The sequence below is a fragment of the Thunnus thynnus genome, chromosome 2, assembly GCF_963924715.1.
Source record: "Thunnus thynnus chromosome 2, fThuThy2.1, whole genome shotgun sequence".
Classification (NCBI taxonomy): domain Eukaryota; kingdom Metazoa; phylum Chordata; class Actinopteri; order Scombriformes; family Scombridae; genus Thunnus; species Thunnus thynnus.
In genome coordinates this window covers 33,312,160-33,335,257 of record NC_089518.1, presented here as the reverse complement: position 1 = coordinate 33,335,257, position 23,098 = coordinate 33,312,160, and the positions used below count along the sequence as shown (strand labels likewise).

Genomic DNA, 23,098 nt, shown 5'->3' with positions numbered 1-23,098 from the left:
TATACTGGCTGATCAGACCATAACAGAAGAGGGGTAACTAACAAATGACAACCACTACCAACTAAGCAATAAACAACAGAATTCCCCCCCAACACAGGTTAACTAAACTAAATCAACTAAACCAAAAATACCCAACTAAACATTCAATAAAGAGAAACAAACAATATGACTAAACTTGAAATAAACAGTTCCCCCCTATGAGGTGGTAAGACTTGGTATGACCCAATTGGCTACTTCCTGTATTTAACCATTCCATGTCCTGGTGCACATCCTTTGCCCAGGCCTGGCCAGATGTCCTTCAGGAGTAGCACCCCAACACTGGTAACTCAAAAAAAATGAAAATTAGAACAACTTAAACTAATGACTGTACAAAAGTTAACCAAATGTGCGCGCTACAAATAGAAACTAATGTACTGCCAACCTGTAAAATAAAATGAGTATGATGTATGAAACAAAATCCAGTGTGTTGTTATTTATTTGTATGCAATGTGAAATGTAATTAAATTAGCTAACTGAGGAAAAAATTAACTACAAATGTGAAAGAGACCAAAGTGTGAGTGCCAGCTGGGATACAAACTTCAAAACAGCTGTGTGGCTGCAAGTGCGGCCATCACAGTGTTTGTGCATGCAGACTACAAAGTAAAGAAATGTTCTAAATAATATAATAAATCTCATGTGTCCCTATTTGACAGGTGTGGGTCCACCATGGGTAAGCTGATGCATAAACTCACCCAGTGACTGCACCAGGATAACCTAGAAACAGCCAGGGGGAAACTAACAGCTGGTAAGTACAGAGTAGAGTCCATCATTTAGACAGTGACACATTTTGGTTGTTTTGGCTCTGGCCAAAAGTTTGAAATGAAAGGATGACTGAAACGAAGGTGCTGACTTGGTTTTAAGTAGTTTTATGTTGTTCATATCCATTCTGTTTTAACAGTGAAACAAGTGAAGCCCCCCTTTCAAGGTAGTCTGCCAATTTCAGGACAAAGAAGGAGGAGGATGACCCTAAATATACAGCAAATGCAGTTTGTTATGACCCAGCAGTGGGATGTTCTCCACTTGCATTATCATTCACCTGACCTCAGTCCAGCTGAGCAGGTGTGTCACTCACCGAAAATCAGGCCGACGGCAAAAGCCCAGTTTGCAGTTCATAGAATCACCAGGGGAGATATACAGTAAGTGTCCTCTTTGAACAGAACTGAAAACAGTTTGACACCAAATATTATATATCATGAATAAAATTTGTTTTAATCGGTCAAATGATCTTTGCTAAACTAAAGTTAGAGAACTTTAGTTACAAGTAAAAACTAAAATTACAATTCCTACACTATTCATCTGTGGATGTAAACACCATCAAAGTAAAGAGGAAAGATTAACCTCATAGTCATGTATTTTCCTCATGCAGTCTTTATTTAAGAAATCTGTAAACTTAAAATATATTCTTTTATTGCAGAATTTCCAGAGAACCAGATGGAGCTTGTGAGTCATCAGGAAAGACAGGATTACATGTTTCTTACCTTGAAAGCTTTTGCTAGGGTATCACATGTTTGCTTTCTGAGTCTCTAACTGTTCTGTTTTTCAAAACATTTCCTTGAGATGAGATAAGAAACTTTAATGTCCTGAAGGAAATTTGTCTTGAGCAAAGGTGCTACGCAGAGCTGCGATCAAGCAATACATGACAAAACAGTACATGGACAAAAACATAATTCATTGACAAGACAATGCAGTGGTACACTAGTGTAAAAATGTGCTGTACACCACTGCAATCACATGATGCATAACAAGACATATACAGTGTAACACAACAAGACAATGTAGAAGTGCACAGTGCAAAAAAAGTGCAGAACCAAACTACAATCACACAGTGCAATAAAAGATCACTAAATACAGAGGAAACCGCTTATAGTGATCACGGTTACAGCGATCAAACGCTTATATGGATCAAAAACCTAGGTACAGAATCAAAAAAATCTGAAAATAATATTTTATCCCTCTCTTTCTCTGGCTTTCTCGCTACCACTGCTTGCTCTCCTTGTCCATTCTCTAGCTCACTTGACCCCTGCTTCTCTCTCTCTCTCTCTTTTTGAAAATGAGCCAGGACGCTATCAGCAAATATATTTTGATAATGTCACTTTTAATCTTTCTACTAAATTAAATGTACTCCCCTCTTCCTAGTAATGTTTTTATCCTCCCATATGGCAGGTTAGGGTTGTACAGCATTGCAACATTGTGTTCTTCCAAAAGTTAATTCCGGTTCAAATTTCTTTTTACAGCCCCCCACCCCCGCAGCCTAAATGTACAACGCTGTCAGCTGGTGATTGGAGTCTGGTGACGCATACGCATTGAAATCATGGTGGGAAAAAGAAAAGGAAAAAGTCATTTTCTCTCAATAAAAAAGTAGTCTCCTTGAAGCGTATGACAAATTGCCAAAAAAAAAAAATCTGTTAAGAATCATCTGCTTATAGTAATCAATTTGACCCAGATGAAAGTGATCACTATAAGCTGTTTCCATTGTACTTCATTCTCTTGACAATGCTGTGGTGCATACCTGCAAAAGGTGCTGCACAAAGCTGCAATCAAACAGTAAGCAATACATGACCAGCATGATCAATGTAATTCAAAACCAACCAAACAATGCAGCGGTGCACTCTGACACCAGTTGATTACATTCAACTAGAAGGGATAAGATGTTGCAACACAACCATAAGATATTGGTAAGCCAAGGTATCATAAGTGAAACATAGATCACATTGTAAACAATAGATCTTAATAAATCTTAAAAAATCATAAGACATACTACCTAGACTAAAAACTACAGTGCCTCCCACCTTATAGCGCTCCCTACAGCACCTCCTTTACTGTGCACCTCCTTCAAACAACAGAGCCTACTTCCTTATAACACCTCCTACACTGAGCTTGAGGCACTACAACCGCAGGCTCATTGTTTATTGTGTAGTGCAATAGAAGTTGGGATGAAGGAAAGCTTAAAACGGTTACTTTTACATCTGCTAGCTCTATAACGTCTGCCCGAAGGTAATAATTCATAGTCAGGGAATTAGAGATGTGACAGGTCTTTCAAAATCCTATGTGCCTGTCTGACCACTGTTCTCTCATAGGTGGTTTGGAGGGACAGGTAATCTCTCTTCCCTATCACCTTCATAGCAGTCTTCACCATGTTAGCCAATCTAGTTTTCAGCTGGAACGTTTAGGTGCCATACCTGATAATGGTTCCCAGCAATCGCATTGTAAAATGTAAACATCAGTAAACACACCAAACAGTTTGAGTAGGCAGGGAAAGTGAATTCTTTGAGCCAGCCTGGCACACAAATACTCAACGTGAACATTTAATTTTAAGTTATTGCCCATTACTATGCTACTTAAAGAAGCACACCTGTTCAATTTCGCTGTCGCCAAAAATCACAGGCTCATTGGCTCTCACCTCCCTTGGATCAAAAACCATTTCTTTGGTTTTATCCATACATGATGCCACATCATGAGCTTGTTAACTACAACCCTGTCAAAACATTTCATTACCACAGAAGTTAACGCTACAGGTCTGAAGTCATTATTAGCAGAGGGGCATGTGATTTTTGGTACAGGAATTATTTTAAATTTTTCCAGAGAGCTGGCACAATATGACTATCTAAGGACTTTTGAAAAATAGGGAACCAAGTAGCAATTACTTCAGATGAGTAATGATTTAGCAGGACATCAGACAAGCCATTCGGTCCCATAGATTTCTTATTGCAAACTTTACTAAAAATAGTCTGAACCTGCTGTGGATCAATTTCTAGCCAATCAGGTGTTGGCTAGAAATTGTGATTATAGAGTCTAAGACTCAGCTGCCTCCTGAGAAAAGTCCTGTGTTTCAAACCTGAGAAAAAAGTAATTCAGTTTGTTAGCTCTCCCCACTTTATTCAGGGTAATAATCTGTTGCCTCTGGGAGTTCATGTTTGTCAAGTTTTTCAGACTGTCCCATAACCTTTTATTGTCCATAGAGCTGAAGTTTTGTTCAATTGTGGATCAGTGTTTGTCTCTTGCCCTCTTCAAAAGGAGATTTAGTTCTTTTTGTGCTGTAGCCAAGCCTTCACGGTCTTTACTTCTAAAAGCCAGTTTCTTTTTGTTAATACAGTCTTTAACCTCCCTTGTAATGTGTGGCTTATTGTTAGAAAAGTGTAAAATGTTCTTTGTAGGCACTACAATGTCAACACAAAAGTTAACATATTCTGAAATTGTATCAACAGACTCATCGAGCTCCAAGTTAAGGGAGATGCTCCTACCAGTGATAAGGAAAACAGCCCCTCATGGAGATATAGAGCAGTTCTCTCTGGTTTGATTCTCTTGGCTGCTGGAGGAAAGGAGTTGGATTTCTGGCAGACAGGCTTATTGGCAGAAAGTCAATTTGTATCCTTAACCTACTTGTGGAGTTGCATAACTTTTCCTCCTCCAGATTAATTTCACTGACAATATCTCTTTGTTTTCACACAGTTTCCCAACTGTGAAACTATACTCTAATGAATGCTGCTTTAAGTCTGTTAAATAAATGTCAAAATCAGTAGGGCTCCCCTCTGTATTTTTTCCACCTGGAAAAAAACAACTGCACAGCCTTTTCAATCAAGTTATGTTTTTACTGTCCTTTGAGACACTTTCTCTCTGTCAATCAATCAATCAATTTTATTTAAAGTGCAGAATCACCATGCAGCATGGTCCCAATACACTTTACGGTTAAAAAGGACAACATACAGCAATCAATTTACAATAATAAAAATTAAAAGTGAAACAACCACATTAAAAACATCAATTTTAAATAGATGTTAAAAGGTGATGGGCCCGGCTAAGTTTTAGGGGAGGCTGTAATGTAGCGAGTAAGGGTAGGTTTTCAGTCTTGATTTAAAGATTTCAACTGTACGTACGTCTTTAACATGTAATGGAAGGCCATTCCAGATATAAGGGGCATGGTAGGCAAATGCTGTGAAGCCAATATTAGCTCAGATAAGTAAGGTGGTGCAAGTCCATGCAAGGCCTTATAAGTTAAAAGAAGAACCTTAAAATCAGCTCTAGCTTGCACTGGGAGCCAGTGATCAAATATGGTCAAATGTAGGGAATCGGAAATTGCACTACAGGAGTCAAGTACATCAGGTAAACACTCAGCCTGTATAGATCTAGCAGTGGTGTCAATACGGCAATAAGTAATTGTATCAGGCTATGAACACTTAGTTGGAGCACAGAGAGAAACTTTGAAAAAGACACAGGAGTGATGAGACACCGGAACCTGTAAAATAGAGGAAACATCAACATCGATGCCCTTTGAAAAGATAAGGTGTTTTATATTTCCACGGTTGTGGGTAGCATTCCTCACATGTTGAGTAAAGTCTAGAGAGACATATGATCACCTTTGTTTCTTGAGTGCTTTCCTCTGAATTAACAAAAGGTCCTTGACTTGTGTGTTACATTGGGTCAAGCCTGGACCTTGAGGTTACACTGTAATTCTTAAGCAGGAAGGAGACATTTTTTCCTCTCCTCTCTCCAGTTGTCTGTGATATTTGGGAAAGCGGAAACCTCTCTGATAAAGGGTGAATAAGCATTGCTATGGTTACCAAGGTCGGAGGAAGCTCACAGCTGGATCAGCTGTCAGTCAGCTTTAACAGCTGTAGAAACTTCTGATGGAGTTTGTGTCTGTACACATGTGCACTGTGCTGACACTAATGAAGGTGCACAGTTATCACCGCAATAGCAGCTGTTTCCCCTCTGCAGCCTGTTACCTATTTAACAAACACCTAAATAAAAACCTGCATTCTGCATTTATACCGTGTCCTGCTCAGAGGCACAGGAACCATTTCTACTTGCGGAATGTGTTTATACTATTTATTGATCATTTCCATCTGTATTTTTTGATAACCCTGATAGTGAATTCATCATCCAATAACCCAGAATATGATCATTTCTTCTGAACACTGGAAAATATGTGTTTGGCTAAATGTTTTAGGGCAAATGGAAGTGATGCAACTCATATAAAACACGACACTCAGGAATTTTCAGCCTCACATGTGACCGAATGGAAATGACGATAAATGATGTAAAATATAAATGTGTTTAACTGTTATTATGGATAAAGTTAAAGTCAGGAAGAGTCTGTCTGTCAGCAGTTTAATGGAGGAAATAACATCATGAAAAAAAATCTCTCTAATAAATGAAGAAAGTTGTTTATGGTTCTTTTGTTGATCAGACCGACAATTAACAGATTTTTAACTATATGATGAATATATAAACATAAAACTTGGGAATGATACACTTAAATTTAATCTGTAATCTGTCTCCACTCCAGTATGAAACTGCAGTGATGTATCAGATCAGTCTGATCAGCTGCAGCGTCCAATCAATAACTGATATCCAATAAGGGGGCATGTCGGCCGGTAAAAGACTTCCGTGAAGTCTGCTCTCATGTTTCCTCGCTCCTCAGAGATCAGGAACAACTTCCGGTTCAGGTGAGGAGCGAGGAGCGAGGAGCCATACCCTAAGACTCAGACCTTCAGGGGGCAGAATGGAAAGAGACAGCATCCAAGTTGCAGATGACTTCCATGCTCGCTATTTCAGTTCTCCTCAAACAAGTGCTTCTATAAATATTTTCAGCTGTAAGTCATGAAAAGGCTCATTGTTTTCTAAATATTTCTTTTGTGTGTCTTATGTAGTTTAGTGCTTTCTGACTCTGACTTCAGTCAAATTGCATCACTTCTTGTGTAGACTGGAAGTTGGTGAACAATGGTCTAGTTGAAGTCCAAAAGTTTGTAGCTGGAGTCGATCTGGTGTCATTTGGTCGTTCTTCCCAACAGAAGCATTGCTTGTAAATTGCTCATATGTATACTTAACAATTTCCTTCAGATATTAACAAGTATTTTTGCTAATGTTAGAAGTGTAAGGTTTATTTTGCCACTTAACTGCCAACCATTCGGCCCAGTTGTGAGTGATACCTGTTCACATGTGACTGTTGTATTGTGCACATCTTTGGAGTAAATTCATATGGTTGTTAAGATGATTAGGCGGTGTTGTGGGTATGTTTGTACTGATGTTTGCATATTTTGATTGGGTGTTTATGCTAACCGGACCACAGGGTGTTGGCCTAATCACTCTGCCTTTGCCTGCCTTACCATTTGAATGTCGGCCATATTGGTGTTAGTTTACTATTTCTTAATATCCTTTGTTACTTATTTTGTTTATATTTAGTAGTAATTGGTAGTGATTGAAAATAGGATTATTTATCTGTGATGTATTAATATTTGGTAAAAGCAACTTATCCCTGTATAGATAATAATATATTAATGTGTTTTGTGCTTTTGTTATTTTTTCAGTTTCACTCTTGATATTCAACTATACGTGCATTGGGCCTACAATAAAAAACAGAGCTAGAATGCTACATCCTGACTCTCAAGTTGTTTGTACAGAGTTTGGCAGGCTGTCTAGTTGAAGTTACAACACTTCAGCAAAGCCAGTACACTCATGCCCGCTTTCCTCCCCTGAGTTGCTGAACATCACTCAAAATATCCACAGTAAGTGCTTTTTCCTTCCTTCTGCAGTACCCAAAAACAACCAGTCGATCATGGCGGATACTGTCTTAGCAGGTCATCTGTCATGAGGGGTGAATGTATTCTTAGGTCAAGGAACAATGAACAAGCTTTAATGTTTATGTGTAACTTGTCAAAATTAAGTATTTCCTATATTAACCACCTTTCCCTGTTCCATCCAGTCACTTTCATGTTTAAATAAGACAAAACCTTTTACTATACTCAAAATTCTTCATCTAAGGAGAAAGAGAGCATTATTTCATTTATTTATATTTTGTTTTTCTTTTAATATTTAAAATAAATCACTTGGTTTTCTTATTTTCTAAAGCTGCCCTCTGATATTATTATTTCACTACTTTAAAATGGGTAAGGGGACATTTAGTGCCTGTACTGATTGTAGTTTATAAAAACATGTTTGGCTTGATGTTGAATCAGTTATCAATAAAATACAGAAGCCTAGAGCAACTATGATGCATGTGTTTAAAAATCCTTTTTTTTTTTTGTAAAAATGAAAAATAGTTAAATATGACATCAGCATGTTTGTGTACTTTGCTCTTGATTTATTTCGGAACTATGTTGCAAAAAGAGATTTGTACAAAAGGGTTATTATTTGACCCAGCTTATATTAATATTTTATGGTACAATTAGCTATTATACTGACTCAAGACCCTGCATGACATACATTTATTGTACATTCATTTATCTCAACACTAAAAATCTTGTTACATGCAAGCAACCTCCAGTTGACCATTTTCACATCAGATAGTTGACTATAACATTCACATTAGGTTTTTCCCATTTTCATGCACATATGTTACATATTAGCTATAATTTTGTTGTGAATACAAACAGAAACTAGTAACTGAGACAAACACTCAATGATGGAAACAGAATTTAATTAAGTATAATATTTTGTTTTATCACAACCTTGACACTGCAATGGTCATAAGATGTGTAATTTTTGTGTTATATTTTATCTAAGCCACTAGTGTGTAACCAAATCTTTCAGTCACACCACAGTCTCCACCACAGAAATTCCAGTGAACCCAACACAGGGGCATGGTCTGTGGCTGGTGACGGGAAGTATTTTTCAAGATGTTTTTCAAAACACCTCATGATTACTGGGGATCAGATAGCATTGTGATATGTAGGGACGGAGCTAGACTCTCTGCACAGAGGGGGGCAGTGCATTATCAAGGGGCCCTTCTAATAAAGTCATTTTAAAATTCACAACTGTAAAATAACTGATATATACTATCCATAATCACAAAGTGTTATTGAGCCAAGCAAGCCTATGTCTAAGAAAACATACAGCAAAGCCACTTTGTGACAAGCTTATTCTGAAGAACAAAAAAGAAAAGAGTTTGCCAGCCACGTTCAAATGTTTCAGCACTGAGGAGGCTCTACATACATCGACTGACAAACAGTTCAGCACCACCGCTGATAGACAGTGACAAACCAGGTGCAATGTCTCATATGCCATGTCTTTCTTACATATGAATAACATAAACATAAAATAGAGACGGCGATCTACAACACTACAAGGCCTATTCAAATACAAAGTGGACAATCTACAACACCACAGGCAGTGATACAGACAGGTGCTGAGATGCGGTAAGCACAGATAAATCTAATATTCTGACTGGTTTCTTCATAACCAAAATTTAAGTTAATAAAGGCTAATTATGGATGTTTCACTCACCAGTTCTTGTCCCTGCTCAGACTGCTGCAGTTTAGTGTAACGTTAGTCCATCTGTGTATTCCACCGTCCGCCATAGAACAAAATAAGTTTAACAAACTTTGTACAAACTTCATCCTCCTCTCCTTCATGGTGGCAAACATGCCAACCACTTTGTCCTTATCAGTGTGTATGTCCTGCTCAACACACAGCAAAGTGAGGTTGGATAGTCTGACCTCATCCATGCACAAATACAAATGATGAGCCTCAGTCAGCTGAAACTTTGTCTGGATAGTTTTTTTCCACCACAAACTTAAAAATACTGTCTGTTTTAAATGTCTTATGCCTGAGTCAAATGACCAAAAAGTATACTGAACAAATAGCAAAACATGGTAGTGTAGTGATTATTAATGTGAGGAATAGAAGGAGAAAGTATGTGTGCGCTAGTAAACTCTGATATTATACACAAGGTGATGTGCATAAATTATGCTTGGTTGAAGTTATGTAGAATCATTTATTTTTTAAAGGACCAGTGTGTAAGATTTAGTGGCATCTAGTGGTGAGGTTGCAGATTGCAACCAACTGAGTATCCCTCCCCCTCCCTTGCCCTTTCCATGCATGAATTCTACATACTGCACCTGTAAGCCACCTCAAAGTGAGATTGTCATCCGAGTCATTTAAAGTGTAAAGGAAAATCAGAGATTTCGTTTGAAACAAATTATACATTATAAAATAATTGCTGAAAACACGTGAAAAGACTAAAGCCCCCCCCCCCCCCCCCCCCCCATCTGTTGCTTTAATTTAAACAGGAGAAGAACAAAAGGTAAAAAAAAAAAAAGTTTACTCTCAGAGAAGCACCAGATGATGAGCTAGTGGATTTTCCCACATCATGTTTGATGCCAGTAAGTTGTTTATTTGGCCCACAGACTTCATTCCGCAGACCCCCTGAACACCTATTACATTCCAATAATCATATCGTGTTTGACAAAGGCTCAAGCCGCCACGTACGTAGTGCTGCGTCACCGCGCGGCAACGGCTACTTAAAGGGTGTCCCTTCCCTTGCTGACTGAGGCACAAAGCTCACTGCTGCTGCTACTGCTGCTGCTACTGCTGCACACCGGGACGCCTACTGCACTTGTCACCAAACAACAGGAGCTCGAATTTTCGCAACTTTTCAAGACTTCACCACAGAGGGTAAGTGATGGATGCGTTATTTCACACGTGCACATCAGCTTTGTACGTTGTGTGGTGCCCTCCTACCTGGTGAGGCAGCATGGTGATAAAAAAATGAGGTTAAGTTAGTGCAGGACTTCTTAACAAGCTGCATGCATCTCTAATAATATTCTGCAGCGTAAATATAGGTGTGTACTACAACTATTTTGCAGCAGGCAGTTTCACAATAGCTTCTAAGATAGAAAAACAGCTGCGGAGAACTGAAAAATAGCCTAATTGTTTAAACAATGTTCCCCTGCGTCTCAGTGTTCTTCAACCTCCTGTGTATTTTGTATTTTTCCCGTGCATGCACTAAAAGATCGTTTGCCAGAAAGTGTTTATGAGAACCCAACCGTGTTAATGCAATATTATTTGATTGTTTACACTGATTTGTTCATTTGTACGTGGCACTATGCTGTTCCCGGTGGTTGTGGTAACAACTTAATACACTGTTGGTTATCTTATCTGTAACAATGCATCATATTTTACAAGGTCATTATGTGATTGGTTATTTCTATAACTGTCTAATATTTGTAATAGTGTGAAAAAAGTCCACATTTGCTTCTAAATTGTAGTGGTGCAGAAGTATAAAGGAGTATAAAATATAATTATTAAAATAAAGTACTAATAACTTCAGAATTGTACTTAAATAAAACAGTCTGGTCTCTATGAGAGTAAATGTGGGACATTTATTGTAGCTGCTCAGTGGAATCTAGAGTTTATTTATATATTGATTTGGTTACAGTATAGATAAAGATGGACTAATATAAAATATAGTGACTTTTCAGTATTAGGCAAGATATTAGAAATTATCTTTCTCCTACCTGGATCACATCACACTGTACAGATGTTCCTTTTATTGTCTCTACTTTAAAGTGTTAAACACTCCAGTTTTCCCCGTAGGGCTGCAACAAACAATTATTTTCATTATCAATTAATCTGTTCAATATTTCATTGACTATCCAATAAGTCATTTGGTCTATAAAATGTCAGAAAATGGTGAAATCTGTCGATCTGTTTCCCAAAGTCCCAGCTGTAACCTAAAATGTCTCGTTGTCCCGACCAGCAGTCCACAACCCAAAGATTCTCAGTTTACTATCACAGACTGAAGAAAGTAGAAAATATTCACATTTAAGAAGCTGGAATGAGAGAATTTTTGGCCTTTTTTTTCTTACAAATGCACTCAAAATGATTAATGAAATAATTGCTGATTAATTTTCTGTTGATGAACTAATCGAAAAAACTTGAAATCTGTGTGGATTAGTTTATCAGCCTGCTGAGAGTTGTCTGTACAAGCAATCCAATGTGAATCTGATCCAATCTGTGCATAATAACAGAGCATGCGCATAGTCGAAAGTACAAATGAAGTGTGGATATCATTCCTGCCGCTACATGATGATTGCTGATAAAGAGAAAACACATGTACTCCTACAAACAGTTAAAACTGTTTTTAGAATATATTCATTGGTTTTCATATTTTCTATTATTAATAAATAGGGACACAAAAATAAACACATGCAGGTTGTTGGCTGTAGAGCTGCAACTAATGATTATTTTCATTATCGATTAATCTGCTGAGTCAGAGTTCTCACAGTGATGTCTTGTTGGCATGGTTTGTCTTATCAACAGTCCAAAATCCAAAAATATCCAATTTACTATCACGTATGACACATAAAAGCTTCAAATATTTACATTTGAAAAGCTACATGTAGCAAATTTTTAGCATTTCTGCTTAAAAAAAAAGACGATTATCAAAATAGTTGCCAATTAATTGACTAAATGCTAAATGTTGCAGCTCTTGGCTGATTATTCATTATATTTGGCTCTCAGTAAAATCCATTTATGTTGAAGTTCTTGAGTATTGTTCACTGGTTGCTCACATTCCAACATTCTTTTCATTTTTGACATTTTCTTTCTGAATTGATTGGATTTAAAGTCTCACCACAACCTCACATTTTCCATAGTGAAAATGGAATATAATGCATATAAGGCAAATGTTTTTTGTTGTATAGACTCTTCTATATCTTCTCTCTAAATCTTGCAGATTGTGTTTCTGATGTAACTGATGTTTTTCTATCCTTCCCCTCATGTCAGAGCACCACCGAAGAGACAGCATGGACAACAGTAAATACTATCTGAAGACTAAAGACGGAAGAATTGTGACAGTCCACGATGACGACGAAGAAATAATCCTGTGTGCTGAGGACATACAAAACGAAAAAGAGAAAGGTACAACTCTTTTCTTGTGACTGAAATTATTTCAAAATAAGAGATTAGATAGATAGATAGATTAATTTTTTCTGCAAAGATACCAGTTGCTTCTCTTGCAGATCAGGAACAGATAGGAAACACCTTAAACAAGCAGAAACAATACTGTTAACAATTACATCTTTATAGATATATCTCCCAACACAATTAATTTATTTTATAGATAAAAAAAGTCATCCATTCATTCTGATTGTGCCATAAGAAGTATTTACAGGAATCTATGCAGTAAGAGAGTTGATTTTAGTCTGTTTTTGAATGATTATGAATGATTTTGTTGATTCAGACACAAAGTAAATATGTTGTATTGCTTCTGTTTGTAGGGCAGTGTGTGCAGATTAAAAAACACAAATCCTCAAAAAAACGGATGGCTTTCATTTTCCTGTGTGAAAAAACGAACTATTTAGCAGTGGTGGACGGTCAAAAGCTGAAGGTAAATATTAATCTCTAACGATAGCAGTATATGTTTTTCTTATTCGGTATTACATTGTATAGATCTGTAAAAAGCATAAAAGGAAATACCTGGATCAAAGTATATGCATAAACATCAGGGTTTTTTTTCATTTATTCTTGATTCCTGGGAATGTATGTTATGTACAGGTACCCTCATGTTACATTTTTAAGTCACTTGAGGTGTTGAAGGCATCTTTTACTATTATTTTTTCATTTTGAGAACATCTATCCAACCTATTTGTATCAAACCCTCATGCATTGTACAGTAGACTAGAAAAGTGGCTGTAAAAAGGTGGTTTACTTAATACTTGACCCTCAGACAGCACAGTGCTTGGGCTGGGATAGATAATGGATTCAATAGTAAAGTGTATAGTAAGTATTTTTAAATAAGTTTATTCTTACATTTTCACCAAGGTATGTTGAACTACACAAATCTTCTTATCAAAGAAGAAGAGCGGGAAGAGGGTGCTTCTTTAACCAACAGACACACCTGCTCACCAGCCCAACAGGATCATGTGTGAGGACTGAGATGGTAGCAGCTTATTAAAGAATCAGTTTGTAAGATTTAGTGGCATCTAGTGGTGAGGTTGCAGATTGCAACCAACTGAATACCTCTCCCCTCCCACTCTCCTTCAAAGTGTGTAGGAGAACCTACGGTGGACACAAAACTTGCATGAAATGTGGTGTAAGAGGACCCGCTCCCTATGTGGATATAAAGGGCTCATTCTAACACATCTATTTTCATGGGATTTGACACTAATTAAAACATACTTATGAATATTATATTTCATTTATGCCAAGTCCGTTCTGCTAGATGCCACTAAATCTTACACATTGGACCTTGGAACCACAATTTGGTGTAAAAATGAGTCTTTGGAAAATTTTAAGCACATTTGTGGACAGGGCAAAAGTTCAATATACTGTTCAAGTATTTAGAAAAAATTTCTATGGATATTTTTTCTGACCAGAAAACTATTTGCAGGGGTTGGCAGTTGGGGTGGGTTTTTAGGCTTCCATCTCTGACCACAGCTTATTTCTCAGAGTAAGCGAACCAAAGCCACTTTTCAATACTGCAGGCAGTGTTTGCTACTCAAAAGATTATAGAGCATCACTTGAAATTAGGTGAAAGGGCTCATTAGAAGTGGCAAATGAAAAACTACCTTAAGAAGTGCACATTCCTTCTTTTTGTCTTACATGGGACCAAAGCAATGCTAACCATTATGTTTTGTCTGTTCCCAGTTGGTGGAAAAAAGCAGCATCCAAGAATCCCTGACATTACCTGATGGTTATTGGTTTGAGAAAGTAAAGGCTGAAGGCGGTGACTACTACATCCTGCAAAGTGTGGTCAATCGCAACCTATACATCTGCGGTCCACATAAGGATGATGACTCCTTCTTCGTCAGTTCATGCATTGACCAATCTGTTCATGTCAAAGAACATGCACACAAATGAAGACTGTTGAATTTACAATGACACTGAGCCAAATTTACATTGAAGCCATTCATTATGGTCCTGGCTTTATCTCATCACTGTTGGAGTTTCTGGTTCACTATTTTCTCAGAAACCAGCCCTTACCCTTACTCTCTATGTTGTTACCCTCTCAGGCATCCAACACTGCCGTAACTTAAGATTTCCCTGCTGGGGGAGGTGCCTTAATTGGCACTCTGCCGGATCAGATTCAGCTTTTGACCAATCAGACAGTGGAAAAGAGATCACTTGCTATTCTTGGGTGGCAAGGTTTCTTCTAGTAAAGTGAATCAAAGGGGTATTCCAGCAATTTAGTATTGCGCTTCCATAAACATCTGGAACAGGTAAAAAAAGAATGGTCAAAATTGATGCAGCACATTTTTTACTCCTAGTATGAGTCAAGCTCCAAAAATACTGAATCCTAAACTTCCCGTACTGTAATATGATTCTGTGGTTTGGACCATCCCTCCTGGTAAATTCCTTTAAACCTGTCTTTCAAGTTCAGTCCCCCCATTTTGTAACGCAGCGTTTCTTGTAAAAATTTGAAGTCCTCCTCCTGAGCACTAGAAGTGTTAAAGGCTGAGGAGTGCTCCACATGCCTTGTAAACTGAGCTTGATGTGTAAAATTGTAACCGATTAATGTTAAAATGTTTTTTCAAAAGCTTTTAATTTGTCGATATCAAACAGGGGAAGCGGGAATTTTCATATGTTTGTGACACATTTGTTGCTGTGAAGGAGATTTTTCACCAAAAGTCATTTGGTTGTGAGAGCTTCGCACCAATCTCCACCCAAACAGTTTATTTGGGGTTCTTCATGATCCAATACACTGACTGGCTGGCAGTAATGCTGACCCAGCCTGATCCAAAACCTACAAGTCTGATTCAGACCCTGAATTAGAAACAAAATTGTAAATATTCATTTTTTGTTATGTGACATGACCTTGAACAGCAGTTTCATCATGTTAAACAGTTGAAGCAATTGAATTCTTTAACAGCATTTAAATTACAGTTCCTGTTTACCATAAACCCCTTTTTTGAGGTTTTAATGAATGTCATCAGTTGCTATATGTCTTTTCACATCTTGTCTTACTGGTGTTGCAAACAAAAAGCTTTTATATATATATAGTATATATTTTGACAATTATTTTAACAAACGACAATGTATCTGTAATATAAATACACCTTTTTAATAAACTTTTTTATATCCTAAACGGTGTCCTGATATCTTTACAAATAGTCACACTGTAGAGATTATTTGTTGTAGATATGAGCAGAAGACTATGGTGAAATCTCTTTAGATATGATTTTTAAGTGTTGTCAGCCATATCGATAAATAAGATGGCCCTTAAGTAGAAAACATACAGAAATGAAAGCAGTGTGTACAAATGTGTGGTTTGTCCTCTGCAGCCACCCCAGATAAAAAGCAATGTCCCTTAACTCATTTCAACCTGTCACAACCACTTCAACAAATTATTCTTGAGAAATGAATCCTTTCTGTGATCTCTCCTCACAACAGGACAATTCTTGTTACTCTGTGTGTGTGTGTGTGTGTATGTGTGTGTTTAACGTCGGGTGCGTGCTTGTGAGAAAGGCTGAAAGTGTTGGTGGGTGTTGGTTTTGCCTTTGTGTGAGAAAAAGACTTATTCAGGTTTCGATCCCCTGGGCAAGGTTATGGCAATACATTTCTCAACACCATTCTCCATTTATTGAGCAGCATTGTTTCAGCACGTCTCACGGACAAATTCAAACCCCACAAAACTAAATGTTGAATTAAGATTAGAATGAATGCCTTGTCGTTCTGATGGAGGAGGAATGATGGAGAAGGGTGAAAGCACAGAAAATATGCAAAAAGATGTAAACTCATTAATTTTAGATCTTTCTCCTCTCTTGTGTATTTGCTTTTGTTTAAATGGGAAATTTTGATATGTTTATATACAGTAGCACTTTACAATAAAGGCATTTAACACAAAATACTAACTGGTAGCACAATAAGAAACATAAGAACAACAAAAAATGATTAACAACACGCAAACATAAAAGGAAAAACGTTGTTTAAGAAAAACCAAGGAATATTAGTCAGTCTTGAGAAGCTTTTTCGAAATCTCACTATATATATAAATATATAAAGTTATGTAATGTATATGTAACGTTATTCTGAGTGTGTTAGCATGCTTATGTCAGCATTTAGTTCAAAGTGATGCTTTTGATTCAACTGCATTTCACATTCACGACTATTCTTCAATGTCTAGTTAGGATCTGCTTCACAGTCAAATAATTCACAATGTTGAACAAAATGTTTTAAGAAACTCCTCAATTCTTAACCAAATATGGCTTGTTTTTATTCCTAAATTTCACATTACCTGCAAATGACCAAATCAGTTCTTAGGGGAACATGTTCAGCAAAATATCAGGTTACCTTGTGTAGCAATCTGTGCACAGTGTGATGATTTACTGCAGTGAATCAGTGGCAGCTATACAAGTGAGTCATGTGATTTATTGCGTGTGTTATCTGATGCAACTTGAAGATCCTCAAGACTCAATCAAACCCATATGACCCGAAGGACTAAACAGAAGTGCAAACCAGGAGACCTGAAATGCCAGTACTTCCATTGTATAAAAAACAAAAATTTAAAATCATGCCAAATACTGTACAGAAGAACTGCACGAAAAAAAAACAATAACTTGGATATTGAGAGTGACACCAAGTCCGTATTTATAAGGCTAGCGTGCAGCTGTCAGGCGTTTGTTATTTCATCCACCCCCAATGCTGCAAACATTGTTACTATCAAGCTGCATATGTGCAAATACTACTTTTACTTGTGTAAACATTGACATTATACTGATATTGCAGAATTTATGGTAATGGTAGTTTGAAACTTTTGGAGTGATTCTAACTTATCTTCTCTGTAATCTAATCCACTTAGATCTGTAAATTGTCTCGAAGTCAACTTGTCTCGAAGTTTTCTAATGACTGATTAATGAGTTATTGTGAGGAGACTCTGTAGACCTCCGCAGATAAGAGAGGAAGGATTGTGATTGTGAAACAGGAAACGGCGTCAGGATGTGTTTTAAAGTTTCACGTGAAGGTGCTGATGGGAAAGACTGTGAGACTGAGAACAGAATTTTAGCTATGTTGGTGGCACTTCCTAAGCTTCAAAAGGTTTTTTTGTGGGCTGTTCACCAGATGGATTACAGCAGACTGCTTTATTTGGAAACATGAACCAAGCCCTCCCTCAAGACTGATCATAAGACATACAGCAGAATCTGCAGCTGTATAAACACTGGAAAATACTTTTTATGATATTGTTTGGACAAAGGAGGGATACAAATGATTTTGGACTGGTTCAACTGGTGAACATGGGAATTAGGGCAGGCACTTTTTGTTTGAAACACAAACTGCCATATGGAAAAAAAACAAAAACATTTCATCAGTATTGATTTGTATGAATTTAAAATTCACAGCATAACTGGACGTAGCCATGGCTGAATTACTGAGCACAGGCTTGTCTCACTTTTTTATGCTCCTGATTCTTTATTGGGTGTGTTTCCCAACAGCAAGTCAGATTTAATATTTATTTTTTTATCATATTTTTTGTCATTTTTTCCTAACAAAACAGCTTCATACTACAGCTGCAGTAAACCTACATCAAAGGGACGTATTATGCTTTTTTTTCTGGTTTTCTATTATTTATATACTGTTATGGTGTTAAATATCATGTTAAACATGGTCAAAATTCCAAAACATGAGGTTGACGTGTGTAGAAATGCTCCTTGAAAGTCAAAAGATTCAACCTGCATTGATGGTTTTTTGTATCTTTCCATGAGCTGATGAGCTTGTCCTGCATGCCAATTGCTAAGGTTTTTTCATCTTGTTTGCATCGTTCACGCTCATATTTTGGATAAGACCAAGGCTCAAACATGTACAGACGCATCTAGTGAAGAACCAGAAAAGATAGTAAAGTCCTACTACCACTGTTCATGGTTATGGAAGCAAACCAATCAAAACAAAGATGTCAGGCAAAGATATTCCAGTTGAGCCCATATAGACCTGGAAATTTGAAGAATATGTCTCCTTGGATGTAGGTTTACTGCAGATGTAGCATGCTTTTATCTGACCTGCAAAATACCAACAGCAACAACAACAAAACTTTGTGGCAGTATGGGAGACAAAGGATATCTTCAGCTCAGCAAGGTGTTGTAAAAATTATCATTACACTGTGTATGAGTGTTACTATTTTATTTAGATCATGATGAATTATTCCTGTCTTGTACTGCAACTCTGCAACATCAGACTTATCAGCTAAGATTAAAGGACGTTCAGCATCATATTTGTAAAGAGGAAGATGTAGAAATTAAAATTCCTTGAAGACAGGATGAGACATGTAATCTGGGGATCAGTTAGGCAAGATGGCTCCTGGACAGGAGAACTGAAAACAGACATGACATTATCAATAAGTCTGTATTTGATAGATTAAGAAAAGAACTGTAACGCCCACTTAAGGTGTATAAAACCTTGTTGTAAATGCTCCACTGGGAGCCTTTTTCTTTGTAACCTCCTCCTGTGTGTTGCATTGTGAAACGCTTCTTCTTGTACAAGAAAATAAATTCTGTTAAATTTTGATACTTCGGCTCAGGTCTCTACTGTTTAATGGTCATTATTAAGAAATTTTTTTAACATTTTGGCGCCCAACATGGGGCCCCAACAGCTGATCTCCTCAAAAGGCACCGGACCTGAGAAAGGCCTTACAAGAACACAACCAAAGACCTTCCCCATGGAGTTTTTAAAACCCCGTTTTGGCAGAGAAGGCCAGGACCGGCTGAGAGAGGAGACAGTGACGGGGTTGATCAAGGAGACGGACCAAAGGACTCAGCAAAAAAAGGGTATGTTAAATTTTAATTACTGATCAGTGAAATCTAAGTCAGGGATACCTAGGTCAGAGATTTAGAAGTGATACCTAAGTCAGGGACTTAGAAGGTATTCCTAGGTCAGGGACTTGGAAGTGATACCTAAGTCAGGGACTTAGAAGGGATACCTAGGTCAGAGATTTAGAAGTGATACCTAAGTCAGGGACTTAGAAGGGATACCTAGGTCAGAGATTTAGAAGTGATACCTAAGTCAGGGACTTAGAAGGGATACCTAGGTCAGAGATTTAGAAGTGATACCAAAGTCAGGGACTTAGAAGCTAATGTCTTTGGATTGACAATTGGAAAAACTAATCCCTCAGGCCTGAGTAAACAAAAGACATCTAGAGAAATCAGGGACTTTGCAGGATAGTGTTATTTGTGAGTCTGGGACTCGACAAATAATACTGGGAGTCTGGGACTCCAGGGAGTCCAGGACTCCGGTAAAATCATGATTTAGTGTTTGTTTAAATTTATACCTAAATATATTATACATATATAATCTATATATATATATATATATCATAAGTGTTTTGATTAAAGGGTCTTATTGAATATGATAATTATTAACAGTGTCTCAGTGAAATGAGTCTGGGGACTGGAAACCTAATGGTGTCAACAAAGGTCTATATATTTCACTGATCAGACCAGTTGCTTGGGTGAACTCCATACAAACTGGTTGGCTGTTAAGGGGAAAACAAGGCAATTAAATAGCTTTACCACATGCAAAAAAAAGGGAGAGGCCTCTACAATGGGTAACTGTTGTAGCTGTAAAAAACCACGAGCAGAGAAATATGGTAGAGACGCCAAACTCATGAAACTACTGCATCCTGATAATGTTAAATATCTCAAGATATGGCAAGAAAAGTATGATTTTGTAGGAAAACTAGATGTAGAAGCTTGTGAAGAATAAGTGAAAGCAATCTCAGAAAGAACAAAAGGGAAAAAGGGGAAGTCAAAGAAAGAAGGCCTGTTACAGGCCAAGTTATTGCTGGTAAAAGCAAAAGCCGGACAAACTGGCTGTCAGAAAAGAAAGAGCGAAGAGGAAGAAAGGGTAGATCAAAAGAGGGCATAGATAAGCGACAAGAAGCTCAACAGAATAGAGGTGAAAATAACAACATATCTCCTGTCCTATAATCTGCATGAGACCAACAGGATGATAGCTATGTGCCATGTGGGTTCAGTCCGGATCCTCCGCCTTACCCTGAACCTTGACCACCTCCTCCTCCTCCACCGCCAACTGCTCCACCTCCGCCTCCCGCCTTCTCACCCCACAACCCCTTCACGAAGGTTAACATCACCCCAAGGGAAGGAGAGACGCTAATGATAATGATGACACTGATGAAAGAAGCAGATGTGTGCTACAATTGTGGCAAACCTGGACAGCAGAGCTCCAAAGAAGTTGTGGAGAGAGAGAGGAGGGCGATGAGGGAGAAGAAGGAAAGGAGGAGCAGAACCCAGGCAAAGAGGACAGGAAAGAAATCATTCTATGTGTTTAAACCAGGTTAACCAGTGTTTTAACCAGGTTATGCACCCACACCGACACACACACACACACACACACACACACACATTAGTAGATAGGGAGACAGAGCTAAATTAAATCCTATTGTTACAAACAGCTGCAATTTTACTATCACAGGAAGGGACTAAACCATGGATAGTATTAAAGGTACAGGGAAATCAATAACATTTTTATGTGATTCTGGAGCTTGCCGACAGTTGTGCGATGTAACAAAACAGGGACAGATTTTCCCCTAAAACCAAATGGCGGTTTAGGGGTTAGATCAGCCACAGGACATGTGACTGTTGAACCATTAACTGAACCTCTAAAAACAAAAGATCCCAAAACAAACAAAAACATATATGCCTCAGTGGTAATATCATGAAATTAGGGATAGCTGTAGTACCAGATCAAAATGGCTCTAGTATGAAAGCATGCCAAGTTAACAACCGACAGTGATGAAGAGGACGACACAGAAACATTTGTGCGTGAATGACTGACATGAAATTACTGGTACAGTTTGGATTTAGTTCAAACTGGGCCAGGAAATATAACTCAGGCGCTAATGAAATTGGTAAAAGATGGCATTCCTCCAGCTGAAATAAAAAATATTGAAATCTCACACTTCAGGAGATGACTTAATCTCACAGGGAAACTGGAAGGCGGATGAGGAAGTGAAAGCATCTGCTGCCAGACAAGAATACCAAGACATATACACAGCTGAGCAAATTACACACATTGATCATGACATTTTAAAAGATATGCAACAAAGCTCACCCGACTTTGCAGCAGTATTGATGCATGGATTAAGCAGAATGTTCAAGGTAGATTGAGGCCAAGGTCAGGCAGGATGCCCAATGCACAATACCCGTTTCACACAGTATGCATGGATTTCATTAAATTGAATAAATGTGAAAACAAAAAATACTGCCTAGTAATCATAGACTTACATTCAAAATGGATTGAAGTCATCCCAGCAGTAAGGAATGATGCAGTAACAGTAACCAAAGCCCTAGCAACACACATTGCACCAAGATTTGGGTTTCCAGAAATCATATATAGTGATAATGGACCTCATTTCAGAAATGATGTAATTGCTAAACTGAGTGAACTATTTTCCATCAAAATGAAATATCATTGTTCTTATCACTCACAGTCAGCAGGATTAGTGGAAAGAGCAAATGGTACAATCAAAGCTCAGGAAAGCCATGGAAGAGACAGGGAAAGGATAGTTAACCTGTTTGCCAGCAGTAATGCTAAGCCTACACATACAACCTAATAATACAGGACTATCACCTTTTGAAATCTTATACGGTAGACCCTACAGACTACCTTTGATTAACCTAAAGGGAGATGACACTGAATTAACAGAAACAATTGTAGATTATATGAGCAAGATGTTGAAAAACAAGGAGACTATGTCTACAGTCCTCTCACCCACAGAGCCACCAAATTGGAAACCATTGTTAGTACAGGTTCAAAGAGTGGTAGAAACCGAGGAAGGATTACACTCTCCAAAAGAGAAAGAGAAAAAAAAAGAGAGACCTGGGAAGAACTAAAAGTTTTGTTAAGAAATAAAGGTAGAGACGGAACAGAAAAGGAGCCATTGGGGAAGTTAATGTGGGAAAAAGAGAAGGAGTATGAGGCAGAAATAAAACAGGCAGAGGAGGGAGAAGAGAATGCAAGTATATATATAAGATTCGATAATGGGACCCACTTCAAAAATCAAGACCTACAAAAAGTAGAAAGACTGCTTGGTCTAAAACACGCTTTCGGTACCGTGTACCACCCCCAGTCTCAGGGAAAGGTAGAGCGAATGAATCAGACTGTAAAAACACGGTTGGCCAAAATATGCGATCAGACAAAACTTAACTGGGTTGATGCCCTGCCACTAGCCTTAATGTCCATCAGAGCATCAGTTAACCAGGGTACGGGGCACACACCATTTGAGCTACAGACCGGTAGGATGTTTCCAGGTCCTGGGGAAAGAATGATAGGAGTAGCAGAAACTGAGAACATAATACCCGCCAGGACCTACTTTAATGATCTCCAACCTTTG

General features: G+C 37.9%; 2 long non-coding RNA genes across 3 annotated transcripts; both read left to right on the top strand.

The window, feature by feature from the left end:
* Positions 1–234: 234 nt before the first annotated feature.
* Positions 235–4,555, top strand: LOC137168558 (uncharacterized). Of its 2 annotated transcripts, XR_010924297.1 has the most exons (5): positions 235–321; positions 693–784; positions 938–1,175; positions 1,454–1,479; positions 4,245–4,555. It is a non-coding gene; the product is annotated as an uncharacterized lncRNA (long non-coding RNA). The 2 variants fall into 2 exon arrangements; XR_010924294.1 differs by lacking the exon at positions 1,454–1,479 and having other exon boundaries at positions 236–321.
* Positions 4,556–10,269: 5,714 nt separating this feature from the next.
* LOC137168552 (uncharacterized) lies at positions 10,270–15,844 on the top strand. The gene is made up of 4 exons (XR_010924292.1): positions 10,270–10,431; positions 12,544–12,678; positions 13,038–13,147; positions 14,407–15,844. It is a non-coding gene; the product is annotated as an uncharacterized lncRNA (long non-coding RNA).
* The last annotated feature ends 7,254 nt before the right edge of the window (positions 15,845–23,098 follow it).